A 13,080-nucleotide genomic window follows, 5' to 3' on the forward strand; every position below is an offset into this window, starting at 1 on the left:
TAGTCCGCTCTTGAATTTGATCTTCCAAAATGCATCACCTCGCATTTGTCTGGATTGAACTCCATTTGCCATTTCTCTGCCCAACTCTCCAATCTATCTATATTTTGTTGTATTCTCTGACAGTCCTCCTCGCTATCTGCAACTCCAACAATCTTTGTATCATCTGCAAACTTGCTAATCAGACCACCTATCCTCCAGGTCATTTATGTAGATCACAAACAACAGTGGTCCGAGCACGGATCCCTGTGGAACACCACTAGTCACCTCTGTCCATTTTGAGACACTCCCTTCCACCACTACTCTCTGTCTCCTGTTACCTAGCCAGTTCTTTGTCCATCTAGCTAGTACACCCTGAACCCCATACGACTTCACTTTTTCCATCAACCTGCCATGGGAAACCTTATCAAACGCCTTGTTAAAGTCCATGTATATGACATCTACAGCCCTTCCCTCATCAATTAACTTTGTCACGTCCTCAAAGAATTCTATTAGGTTTGTAAGGCATGACCTTCCCTGCACAAAACAATGCTGCCTATCACTGATAAGTCTATTTTCTTCCAGATGTGAATAGATCCTATCCTCAGTATCTTCTCCAACAGTTTGCCTACCACTGACGTCAAGCTCACAGGTCTATAATTCCCTGGATTATTCCTGCTACCCTTCTTAAACAAAGGGACAACATTAGCAATTCTCCAGTCCTCCGGGACCTCACCCATGCTCAAGGATGCTGTAAAGATACCTGTTAAGGCCCCAGCTATTTCGACCCTCGCTTCCCTCAGTAACCTGGGATATATCCCATCCAGTCCTGGTGACTTGTTCACCTTAATGTCTTTTAGAATATCCAAAATTTCCCCCTTCCGTATGACAACTTGGCCTAGAGTATTTAAACATCCATCTCTAGCCTCAATATCCATCTTGTCCCTCTCCTTTGTGAATACTGATGCAAAGTGCTCATTAACAATCTCACCCATTTCCTCTGAGTCCACGCATACATTCCCTCTTTTGTCTTTGAGTGGGCCAATCCTTTCTCTAGTTACCCTCTTGCTCCTTACATACGAATAAAAGGCTTTGGGATTTTCCTTAACCCTGTTAGCCAAAGATATTTCATGACCCCTTTTAGCCCTCTTTATTGCGCGTTTGAGATTCGTTCTACTTTCCCAATATTCCTCCAAAGCTTCATCAGTTTTGAATTGCCTCGATCTTATGAATGCTTCCTTTTTCATCTTAGCTAGTCTCACAATTTCACCCGTCATCCATGGTTCCCTAATCTTGCCATTTCTATCCCTCATTTTCACAGGGACATGTCTGTCCTGCACTCTAATCATTTTAGCACTCTTCCTTTCGGACCACTCTTGTCCTTGTCCATGAGTATTCTAAAACTTACGGAATTGTGATCGCTATTCCCAAAGTAATCACCGACTGAAACATCAACCACCTGGCCGGGATCATTCCCCAATACCAGGTCCAGTATGGCCCCCTCCCGAGTTGGACTATTTACATACTACTCTAAAAAACTCTCCTTGATGCTCCTTACAAACTCTGCTCCATCTACACCTCCAACACTACACAAATCCCATTCAATGTTGGGGAAGTTAAAATCTCCCATCACAACCACCCTATTGCTCCGACATTTTTCTATAATCTGTCTGCATATTTGTACCTCTACTTCATGCTCGCTTTTGGGAGGCCTGTAGTAAAGTCCCAACAATGTTACTGCACCCTTCCTATTTCTTAGCTCCACCCATATTGCCTCAGTGCTCGTCGGCTTCAATGAAGATACTGTGAAAAGCCCCTAGTCGCCACATTCCGGCGCCTGTCCGGGGAGGCTGGTACGGGAATCGAACAGTGCTGCTGGCCTGCTTGGTCTGCTTTAAAAGCCAGCGATTTAGCCCAGTGAACTAAACCAGCCCCAACAATAACGTCATTTCCAGCCCGGAAGGGTGTGGACCTAGCATGTTTGTCTGTCCACATTTTCACTCATGCTCCTGAAATCTTTAGAAGCTCTCGGGCTACCTGACAAACTCCTGTGAGTCTTTCCAGAAACTCGGACATGTAATCCAACATTGAGGACATTTCCTGTTGTTCTGGAAACTTCTCTTTCAACAATTTTAATGGACCCCGGATTTTGTGGCCATAAACTACTTCAAATGCGCTGAACGCTGTGGTAAAATGGAAAGCAGCCTATATTTTAGGCCCGATAAAACGGGACACTTTAAACTAAGAATTGGAAATTTTAAATCAAACACGATCAGCTCCAAAACTAGCCTGATGGGAATTCGAACTTGGCCAAATTCAAATCGACAGAACACAGTCAATCTGTCAGGGCATGTCTGGACCTGTATTGTCAGTCAACCATCTTTCAACAAAAATTACTCATTTACAGGATGTGGGCATTAATAGTTAGGCCCGCATTTATTTCCCATCCCTAGTTTCCCTTCAGGAGGTGGTGGCGAGCTCCCTTCCTGGAACTGCTGCAGTCCCTGGTACACCCACAGTGCTGTTAGGGAGGGAGTTCCAGGATTTTTCTCCAGCGACAGTGAAGCAACGGCTTCCTCATCAGGGTGGTGAGTGACTTGGAGGGGAACCTCCAGTTGGGGAGGTTCCCAGGTCTCTTCTGCCCTTTTCTATCTAGATGATGGTAGTCGTGGTTTGGAAGATGCTGTTTAAGGAACCTTGTCGAGTGACTGCAGTGCATTTTGCAGATGGTACACACGGTTGCCATTGTTGGTCAGTGGTGGATGGTTTGAATGTTTGTGGAAGGGGCGATGGAAGGAATCACTTGATCAGCAATAACCTGTTCACAGACGCTCAGTTTGGGTTCCGCCAGGGTCACCCAGCTCCTGATCTCATTACAGCCTTGGTTCAAACATGGAAAAAAGAGCTGAATTGCAAAGATTTTTTTAATTTTTTTTTATAAATTTAGATTAGCCAAATATTTTTTCTAATTAAGGGGCAATTCAGCGTGGCCAATCCACCTACTCTGCACATTTTTGGGTTGTGGGGGCGAAACCCACACAGACACGGGGAGAATGTGCAAACTCCACATGGACAGTGACCCATAGCCAGGATCGAACCTGGGACCTCAGCGCCGTGAGGCGGTTGTGCTAACCACTAGGCCACCGTGCTGCCCCCTGAATTGCAAAGATGAGGTGAGAGTGACTGCCCTTGACATCAAGGTAGCATTTGACCGAGTATGGCATCAAGGAGCCCGAGCTAAACTGGAGTCAATGGGAATCAGGGGGAAACTCTCCGCTGGTTGGAGTCATACCTGGCACAAAGGAAGATGGTTGAGGTGGTTGGAGGTCAATCATCTCAGCTCCAGGACATCACTGCAGGAGTTCCTCAAGTTAGTGTCCCAGGCCCAACCATCTTCAGCTGCTTCATCAATGACCTCCCATCTATTGTAAGGTCTGTTGTGGGGATGTTTGCGGATGGCTGCACAATGTTCAGCACCATTTGCGACTCCTCAGATATTGAAGCAATCCATGTCAAAATGCAGCAAGACCTGGGCAATATCCAAGCTTGGGCTGACAAGTGACAAGTTACATTTGCGCCACGTAAGTGCGAGGCAATGACCATCTCCTACAAGAGAGGACCTAACCATCGCCCCTTGACATTCAACGGCATTACCATTGCTGAATTCCCCACAATCAACATCCTGGGGGTTACCATTGATCAGAAACTGAACTTGCTGCTCATATAAATACAATGGCTACAAGAACAGGTCAGAGGCTAAGAATTCTGTGGTGGTAACACATCTCCTGACTCCTCAAAGCCTGTCCACTATATACAAAGCAAAAGTCAGGAATGTAATGGGATACTCTCCCTTTGCCGAGATGAGTACAGCTCCAACAACAATCAAATAGCTTATCACCATCCAGGACAAAACAACCCCACTTGATTGGCATCTCCATACATTCACGGACAGCACAGTGGCACTGCTGCCTTATGACGCCGAGGTCCCAGGTTCCATCCCGGCCCCGGGTCACTGTCCCTGTGGAGTTTGCACATTCTCCCCATGTTTGCATGGGTTTCACCCCCACAACCCAAAGATGTGCAGGGTAGGTGGATTGGCCATGCTAAATTGGCCCTTAATTGGAAAAAATTAATTGGGCACTCTAAATTTAAAAAAAAAAAGAATATACAGCAGGATATAAACTGGTTGGAGTCCTCGGTGGAATAATGGCAGGTGGAGTTTAATCTGGACAAGTGTGAGGTAATGCACTTTGGAAGGTCCAATGCATGTAGGAATTACACAATAAATGGTAGAACTCTTGCGAGTACTGACAGGCAGAGAGATCTGGGCGTGCATGTCCACCGATCACTGAAAGTGGCAAGTGGACAAAGTGGTCAAGAAGGCATTCGGAAGGCAGCACGGTGGCCTAGTGGTTAGCACAACCGCCTCACGGCGCTGAGGTCCCAGGTTCGATCCCGGCTCTGGGTCACTGTCCGTGTGGAGTTTGCACATTCTCCCCGTGTCTGCGTGGGTTTCGCCCCCACAACACAAAAATGTGCAGAGTAGGTGGATTGGCCACGCTAAATTGCCCCTTAATTGGAAAAAATAATTGGGTAATCTAAATTTATAAAAAAAAAGAAGGCATTCGGTGATGTGTTAAGTGAGTTAGTTCAACGTTGACTGCAACTGGATGCAGTGAAACTAGAATCAGGCTTCCGACACAGGAGATGGTCCAACACTGTTTTATTGAACTTGCTGATTGCTGTACATAATCTGCTGCGGGTTGCCAGTCTATTAATCTAACTGATAATCTCCTACTGGCTTGACCAGACTGGCTTTCTATCACATGGAGATGGTGCTCACTGGCTTGTGCACTCTAACTATCGCAGCAGCTGTGTCCTGTGAGAGAGGGAGAGTCTTAATGCCTGTGGGCTTTATAGTAGTGGTGTCCTGTCTGGTGATTGGTTGTTCTGTGTCGTGTGTGTTCATTGGTTATCCTGTGTGTCAATCACTGCCTGCCTGCATCTCATTATATACATGAGTGGATATTATGACATACGAAATGCTGGCCTTCATCAGGGCAATTAATATAAAAGTTGACAAGTCATGTTGCAGCTGTACCGGACCTTAGTTAGGCCTCATTTGGAATATTATGTACAATTCTGATCGCCACACTACCAGAAGGATGTGATGCATTGGAGAGGGCACAGGAGCGGTTTACTAGGTTGTTGCCTGGTATGGAGAGCATTAGCTATGAGGAGAGGTTAGATAAGCCCGGTCTGTTCTCACTGGCACAACGGAGGTTGAGAGGTTACCTGATAGAGTGGCATGGACAGAGTGGATAGTCAGATGCTCTTTCTTAAGGTTGGAGAGTCGAGTACTAGGGGACATAGGTTTAAAGTGCGTGGAGAAAAGTTTAGAACAGATGTGCGAGGCAAATGTTTTTTACACAGAAGGTGGTAAATATATGGAATGCGCGGCCTGGGGAGGTGGCAGGACCAGGTACGATAGCGGCATTTAAGGGACAAGTAGACAAATATATGAATAGGGTGGGAATGGAAGGATACAGACTCCGTAAGTGCAGAGTTTAGTTTAGGCACGTACCACGGTTGCCGCAGGCTTGGAGGGCCGAAGGGCCTGTTCCTGTGCTGGATTGTGTTTTGTTCTTTGTTCTTGTTCTAATCTAAATCACAACTGAAAAACTAACCAAATTAAATTTGGGGATATTTCTGAATGCCTATTCTCTCTAACCCTCATCTTGAATTTTATGAGTTATTTCCACCGCTGCCTTTTATTTTTAACAATGCATTCACACTACAAGTATAGCATTGGTGACAAAGAAGTTTCATCTTTGCTTCACAGGTCAGCTGTCCTCGCCTGACTCGGGAGTGAATTTGAGAAAGAGACCGGGATTCTCCATTGTGGGGCCTCCCCAAGCGAGGACGGAGAATGTTGACACGTCTTTCGCTGGTGAAGGTTTCTCTGCTACTGCCCTTTGTCAATGGAATTTCCCAGTGAAGCCACCCCACGCCGGCGGGAAACCCACGGGCAGGTGTGCGAGGCCGGCGGGATCAGAAAATCCCGCCACCGGTGAACAGCCGGAGGATTCCGCCCAGAATCCTTCCTCACTACTCCGATCAGGACTGGTCCTGACTCTGAATCCAGGCTGCATTTTTCACCGGCAGTTGGTGCTGATACATAGAACATAGAACATAGAACATAGAACGATACAGCGCAGTACAGGCCCTTCGGCCCTCGATGTTGCACCGACATGGGAAGTCAAAAACTAAAGGCCATCTAACCTACACTATGCCATTATCATCCATATGCTTATCCAATAAACTTTTAAATGCCCTCAATGTTGGCGAGTTCACTACTGTTGCAGGTAGGGCATTCCACGGCCTAACCACTCTTTGTGTAAATAACCTACCTCTGACCTCTGTCCTATATCTATTACCCTTCAATTTAAGGGTATGTCCCCTCGTGCTAGCCACCTCCATCCGCGGGAGAAGGCTCTCGCTGTCCAACCTATCTAACCCTCTGATCATTTTGTATGCCTCTATTAAGTCACCTTCTTCTCTCTAACGAAAACAACCTCAAGTCCATCAGCCTTTCCTCATAAGATTTTCCCTCCATACCAAGCAACATCCTGGTAAATCTCCTCTGCACCCGTTCCAAAGCTTTCACGTCCTTCCTATAATGAGGCGACCAGAACTGTACGCAATACTCCAAATGCGGCCATACCAGAGTTTTGTACAGCTGCAACATGACCTCATGGCTCCGGAACTCAATCCCTCTACCAATAAAGGCCAACACACCATAGGCCTTCTTCACAACCCTATCAACCTGGGTGGCAACTTTCAGGGATCTATGTACATGGACACCGAGATCCCTCTGCTCATCCACACTACCAAGAATTTTACCATTAGCCAAATAGTCTGCATTCCTGTTATTCTTTCCAAAGTGAATCACCTCACACTTCTCTACATTAAACTCCATTTGCCACCTCTCAGCCCAGCTCTGCAGCTTATCTATGTCCCTCTGTAACCTGCAACATCCTTCCACACTGTCTACAACTCCACCGACTTTAGTGTCGTCTGCAAATTTACTCACCCAACCTTTTGTGCCCTCCTCTAGGTCATTTATAAAAATGGCAAACAGCAACGGCCCCAGAACAGATCCTTGTGGTATGCCACTCGTAACTGAACTCCATTCTGAACATTTTCCATCAACCACCACCCTCTGTCTTCTTTCAACTAGCCAATTTCTGATCCACATCTCTAAATCACCCTCAATCCCCAGCCTCCGTATTTTCTGCAATAGCCAACCGTGGGGAACCTTATCAAATGCTTTACTGAAATCCATATACACCACCTCAACTGCTCTACCCTCGTCTACCTGTTCAGTCACCTTCTCAAAGAACTCGATAAGGTTTGTGAGGCATGACCTACCCTTCACAAAACCATGCTGACTATCCCTAATCATATTATTCCTATCTAGATGATTATAAATTGTATCTCTTATAATCCTCTCCAAGACTTTACCCACAACAGAAGTGAGGCTCACCGGCCTATAGTTACCGGGATTTTCTCTACTCCCTTTCTTGAACAAAGGGACCACATTTGCTATCCTCCAGTCCTCTGGCACTATTCCTGTAGCCAATGATGACATAAAAATCAATACAATGCAATGCAATGCAAAAAAGCTCTGCACACGTTGTATTGTGCAAACCTGTCCCATTTGACTGTACCATAATAGAGCCTCCATACCACCTTTGATAATGCCCTGCGATTCATCGATTGATACGGCAGCTAAGGAGGCTATTTGGCCCATCATATGCGTACTGGCCCACGGCCCTGCAATTCTTCAGCTCCAATAATTTATTCAATTCCCTTTTGGAGGTTTGAATTCGATGTGCTTCCACCATCCTATCAGGCGGTACATTCCAAACCAGAACAACGCATCCCATCTCAGCATTGCTCAGTGCTGCAAATCAAACCTAGCAATAAGATCACAGAGTTTTTCTGGAGAACAAAAGCCCATTTCTTTCCTCTTTCAGTTCACTTGCCCAAAGAAGTAACCCTGCGACCTCCCCCGTCTTGCACGATTTAAAAATTCTTATCAACTATTACACTTCATTCCAAATTTCAGTGAGCATTTTTACACAATTTAAAATTCCCTTCACAATGCTGCAGTTGGAACTTGCCATTAGAAAGAGAAGGAATTTTCCAGCCCTGGGGAAAGGGGCAGGGGAGTGGAGCTAATTGGATGGCTGTTTCAAACAGTTTGTACAGACACAATGGGCTCTGGAGCTGCCTTCTGGCTAAAATTCCACGATTCAGTCCCATATCCAATTCTGCTCACTAGTACACAAGGAAAACATTTGTGTCATGGGCCCAATGCAGAAAAGCCACTAAGAGGGCACTCTATATGGGAGCTGCATTGTCGGAGGTGCTGAGTTCATAGATTGCATAGAATTTACAGTGCAGAAGGGGGCCATTCAGCCCATCGCATCTGCACCAGCCCTTGGAAAGAGCACCCTATTTAAGTCAACACCTCCCCGTGACCCAGTAACCCCCACCTACCCTTTTTGGATACTAAGGGCAATTCCGCACAGCCAATCCACACAACCTGCGCATCTTTCAACTGTGAGAGGAAACCAGAGCACCCAGAGGAAATCCACGCAGACTCGGGGAGAACGCGCAGACTCCACACAGACAGCAACCCAAGCCGGGAATCGAACCTGGGACCCTGGAGCTGTGAAGTAACAGTGCTAACCACTGTGCTACCGTGCCGCCCGCTTGCAAGAAGTTTCGAGTACAGAAGCAGGGATGTGTTGCTGCATTTATACAGGGCCTTGGTGAGGCCACACCTTCAATATTGGTTTTGGTCTCCTTTTCTGAGGGAGGATGTTCTTGCTCTTGAGGGAATGCAGCGAAGGTTTACCAGACTGATTCCAAGGATGGCGTGACTGTCATATGAGGAGAGATTGACTAGATTAGGATTGTTCTCGCTGAAGTACAGAAGAATGAGGGGCACCCTTTTGAGATTTATAAAATTCTAACAGGACTAGCCAGGGTAGATGCAGAGAAGATGTTCCCAATGATGGGTGTGTCCAGAACCAGGGGACACACTCTGAAGATTCAGGGTAAATCATTTTGGACAGAGATGAGGAGACATTTCTTCACCCAAAGAGTGGTGAGCCTGTGGAATTCATTACCACAGGAAGTAGTTGATGCTAAAACATTGAATATATTCAAGAGGTGGCTAGATATAGCACTTGGGGCGAATGGGATCAAAGACTATGGGGAGAAAGCAGGATTAGGCTATTGAGTTGGATGATCAGCCATGTTCATGATAAATGGCGGAGCAGACTTGAATGGCCAAAAGGCCTCTTCCTGCTCCTATCTTCTATGTATCTATGTTGCAGGATAGAAGGTTGTACATAGAAGATCCCAGTGCGCTCTTTTGAAGAAGAGCAGGGAAGACATCCCCTGGTGCCCTGACCAATATTTATCCCTCAAACAGCATCAGTTTAGCTGCTCCTCGTCACAATGCTATTTTTTTGGGATCTTGCTGTGCACAACATGGCTATGCATTTCCTGGATTGCAACAGAGGCGATCCCTTAAAAGTACTTTGTCGTCCACCCCTCAACCCTGCGCTTGTTGACCTAATTGTCTCCAGATCCAGCAATGACCTGATTAAAGAATTCTCATTCTTGTTTTCAATTCCTTCCTGCATTTGCCCCGCCCCCTCCCACTCTCTATATCCTCTTCCAGGCCCCACTACCTAGAATGTGCAAAAGGGAAAATGAAAAATAAATTAGGAGAGCAAAAAGGAAATATGAAAGGATTCTGGCAGGTAAAATAAGTTGTTTTACAAGTACATTAAGGGTAAACCGCTAACTAGGGAAAGAATAGGGCCCATTAAGGACCACAGTGGTAACTTGTGAATGGAGCCTGAGGACGTAGGTAATGTCCTAACTGAATACTTTGTGTTGGTGTTGACTAGTGAGAAGGATGATGTGGGCATGGAAATCAGGGAGAAGGACTGTGATAAAATGAAATAAAGTAACATGGACAGAGCGGAGGTTCTGAGTGTTCTGACAGGCTTAAGAGTAAAACCTCCAGGGCCAAATGAAATGTATCCCAGGCTGTTGAGTGGAGCAAGGGAGGAATTAGCAGAGGTGCTGGCAATAATTGTCAATTCCTCTCTGGCCCCAGGAGAGGACTGGAGGATAGCCAATGTGGTACCATTATTCAAGGAGGAAGGAATCAACCAGGAAACAACAGGCCAGTCAGTCTAACCTCAGAGTGGTTGCGAAACTATTGGAAGCAATTCTGAGAGATATAACTAATCTGCATTTGGAGAGGCAGGGATTAATCAAGAACAGTCAGCATTGTTTTGCTGAGGGGAGGTCATGTCTGACCAACTTAATTGAATTTTTTGAAAAGGTGACGAGCTGTGTAGATGACGATAATGCATTTGAAGTAGTCTTCTTGGACTTCAGCAAAGTTTTTGATGAGGTTGCTCATGGGAGACTGATAGCGAAGGTAAGAGCCAATGGGAACCAAGGAAATTTGGCAAATTGGATCCAGAATTGGCTGAGTGGCAGGAAGTAGAGGGTGATGGTCGAGGGGTGTTTTTCTGACTGGAAGTCTGTGTCCAGTGGGGGTCCCTCAGGGATCAGTGTTGGGACCCTTGCTGTTTGTCGTTTATATAAATGATTTAGAAATGAATATAGGAGGGTTGATCAGTAAGTTCACTGATGATACGAAAATTGGTGAGGTAGTAAATAGTGAGGAGGATAGCCATGGATTGATTACAGGAGGATGACAGGAGGATTGTATCGGGCATTGGTGAGGCCACACCTGGAGTATTGTGTTCAGTTTTGGTGTCCTTACCTGAGGAAGGATATTCTTGCTATGGTGGAATTGTCATATGAGGAGAGACTAAGTCAGTTAGGATTATATTCATTGGAATTTAGAAGAGAGGGAGGGGATCTCATAGAAATGTAAAAATTCTAACAGGATTAGATTCTAACAGGATTAGACAGGGTAGATTCGGAAAGATTGTGCCCGGTGGTGGGGGAGTCCAGAACTAGGGGTCATAGTTTGAGGATGAGGGGTAAACCTTTTAGGACTGAGGTAATGAGAAATTTCTTCACCCAGGGAGTGGTGCATCTGTGGAATTCACTACCACAGAAAGTAGTGAAGCCAAAATGTTGTGTATTTTCATGAGGGAATAAATATAGCTCTTGGGGTTAAAGGAATCAAGGGATATGGGACCAGGGTATTGAACTTGTGATCAGCCATAATCATAATGAATGGCAGAGCTTGAAGGGCGAAAGGCCTCCCACTGCTTCCATTTTCTATGTATGTTTTTCTACGTATACAATATTATGGGCCAGGGTTTAGAGAAACCCAAAGTATATCGTGGAGTTCACCTGACCCATAACTTTAAATAGATTTTGGTTATGGGGAGCACAAGGGCCCACTTTACAGGTGTGATGCAACAGAGAACTAAAGTATGTTTAAAACAAAACAATGTTTATTCTATGAATCCAGTTAACATTTTATAAACACACAGTAAACATCATATCAACTACAAACACTGATACTTTCCCAAATACAATATTCTATTGGTAACCCTTAATAACTTCCCAAACAACATCCATAAGTTAAATCCTTTTTAAAATAAAGACAGCAGGTTTAAATGCTCTACAGAAACAGGTATTATTTTGAAATCATCAATGATCTGGAGACATTCTTTAGCTTGTAGAGAGAGATTCATTTATACAGCTGCTTGCTTTGAATACAGCTCTCCACCTCTGAAAACGAAACCAAAAACTCACTGCAGCTGCCAGCTCAAAAACGAAAGTGAAAGACAGACAGCCCAGCTCCACCCGCACACTGACATCACTGCAGCTATTTGATAAACACCCATTTCTTAAAGGTACATCCACCTGACAATAGACAGGCTGGGCAAATGGACTGATCAGTAGCAAATGGAATTCAATCTGAATAAGTGTGAGGTGATGCACTTGGGCAGGACAAACAAGGCAAGGGAATACATGATAAATGGCAGGACTATGGGAAGCACTGAGGATCAGAGGGGCCTTGGTGTGCATGTACTCTGGACCCTTAAGGTAGCAGGGCTGGTAGAGACAGTGGTTCAGAAGGCATATGGCATACTTGCCTTTATGAGCCAAGGCGTAGAGTTTGAGAGCAGGAAGGTTATGCTGAAACTGTATAAAATGTTGATTAGGCCACAGCTAAAGTAGAGTGTGTGGTGATGTGCATCACTGTAAATACACAAGGGGTTAATGTAAATACATGTAGACTAGCTAGACACTAGAGGGAGCACCAGAGACATCACACACACACACTCAACCAATAGATCAGTTAGATAGAACACGACCAATGGGCATTCACAATACACACAGAGGTGACACGACCACAGGAGGGCATTACACCAACTCATATACAAAGGACACCACACACATGATCTGCCTTTTTCCAGTGGAGTCAGTCAGTGAGCAGAGACACAGGGTTGATTTGATATCACTCCCACCACGTGGATTGTAGCAGACTGGTTAGTCAGTCTGGGTAGCTATAGTAGGATTAACAGTAGTGTCGAACCCGAGTTATAGAAGTGTATATAGTTTAATAAACGTGTTGAAGCTATCTCCACGTCTGAACCTTCCTTTGTCAAGTGCACCACAAGGAAGCCGCTTATGCTACACCTAGAGCATAACAAGACAGAGTGTGCAGTTCTGGAATCCACATTATAGGAGGGATGTGATAGCACTAGAAAAGGTGCAAAGGTGATTCACTAGGATGTTACCTGGGCTGGAGAGGTTTAGTTATGAAGAGAGATTGGATATCGTAGAATCATGGAATTTACAGTGCAGAAGGAGGCCATATTCCTTGGAGCAGAAGAGACTGAGGGGGGACATGATTGAGAGGTATAAAAGTGGGCTTTGGTTGCGGCTATGCGGAGCTAAGTCGCACATTCGGCAGCTCCTGTTAGAAACGGACTTTTGGGCCCCCAGCGGCAATTTCTCGATGATTCCCAGAGTGGGAAGGGGACAACATTATTCCCCCGGCACTGTATGGATTGG

Source organism: Scyliorhinus canicula, chromosome 5 (genome assembly GCF_902713615.1).
Source record: "Scyliorhinus canicula chromosome 5, sScyCan1.1, whole genome shotgun sequence".
NCBI lineage: Eukaryota > Metazoa > Chordata > Chondrichthyes > Carcharhiniformes > Scyliorhinidae > Scyliorhinus > Scyliorhinus canicula.